The following is a 1,547-nucleotide window of genomic DNA, read 5'->3' on the forward strand; positions in this document are numbered from 1 at the left end:
AATTGGGGTCACGTGACCACCACACAGGCGGGGCCTGATCAGGGTGCGGGCGAAGGCTCTGCTTTGCCCCTACTCCAGTTGGGGTGACATGTGTACCATGCTGGCAGGCTGTTGGGCCTGACCCGCCAGTCTGTCGCAGGTCTGCTTACCTTGCAGGCGCGGGCGGCGGCTCTACCCTGCCCCTCCTACCACGCCCGCGTACCACTGGGTCTCAGGTCTGCCCAGCTTGCGGGCACAGGTGGCGGCTCCGCTCCGCCCCCTCTCCGATTGGGGTCACGCGACCCCCACACCGGCGAACCGCTGGGCCTGCTCCAGGCGCGGATGGCGGCCCGGCTCCTCCCCTCTGGCTCGAAGACAAAGCGAGAGAGACTCGGGTGTCTGTGCCTCACCCTCCCTACCAGGAGACCAACTGTTTCTGTCGCCGCTGGTATTGATGAAGTTCTCTCCTCCGCCGCTTTCTGATGACATCAGATCTCTGCCATGTTGGTATCCTATGCGAATGGCAGCACTTCGTTCCCTTTGCCGGGTGACCAAAGCAACGGGTGAGTCCTGACCGGCCCTCACAGGCCCCGTCTCAGTCCTGTTGCCTCTGCCCACAAAGGCTCGGTTGGTATTTACCTCCACAGTACTCAGCAGTACCCGGACCGAGAAGCAGTTTCCGTTGGCTCCTTAGCCCTGGGCCAGAGCAGTTCCGGAGCCGGAACTCAGCCGCTCCGTGCTTGGTGTATACTCCGATAAGAGCAGGCTCCAAGAAGCAGTCTCCGCGGGTCATCTAGCACTGAGCCTGAGTAATCTGTCTGCAAGCCGCAGGCGAATGGCAGCCTGAAATTACCCGTTCTATGGCTGAATGAGCTGCGGTCAGTTGACAACAGGGATGGTGACGGCAGCTCTCCAAGATGGTGGCCGCTGGCCTCCTCTGTGATCTGAGCAGTGTGGAGAACCGAATTGGACCGCTTCCTTCCCCGTCTTGAACCCAGAATTCAGCACTGAGTACAGTGCTTGCACGGCTGGCAGAAACTGTAGAGCTGTATCCCTGTGTCGCCATCTCTTGGTTTCCCAGCACGCGCCGCAGACTCTAGCCGTGGCGCGATTTGCTGAATAAGCAGTGTTACCCTCCGTGCGACAAATCTCTCGCGTTTGAGTCCCCGCAGCCGATCCTCGTGCGATGGAAATCCTTCCTCCAGGTTCCGGAGCACCCCACTATTGCTGGAAATTCCTAACAAGATAGCCTTTAGCAGTCCTGACTCGTCATTCTCCCACACAGTGACGCGGCACACGGGGGCAATGCACTCCCCTCGCCGCCATCTTCCTTCCCACCCCAAGACAGTTCTTTTCTTAAAATAGCGCTTTACCATGTATAAAATCATTTCCTAATAACTGTATATTTTGATTATTTGATATTCCTAATAATCCCTTGTGTTTAAATTTAAGACAAGAATTATTTAGAATAACAGGGATTGAAAAAAGGAAAAGCAATCCAAACTCATCATAATTATCGGCACAGGAACTATTTAGAAAACATTAGACAATGTGGAGGTTTCAGCTCT

The sequence above is a fragment of the Marmota flaviventris genome, chromosome 9 (genome assembly GCF_047511675.1).
Source record: "Marmota flaviventris isolate mMarFla1 chromosome 9, mMarFla1.hap1, whole genome shotgun sequence".
NCBI classification, from domain to species: domain Eukaryota; kingdom Metazoa; phylum Chordata; class Mammalia; order Rodentia; family Sciuridae; genus Marmota; species Marmota flaviventris.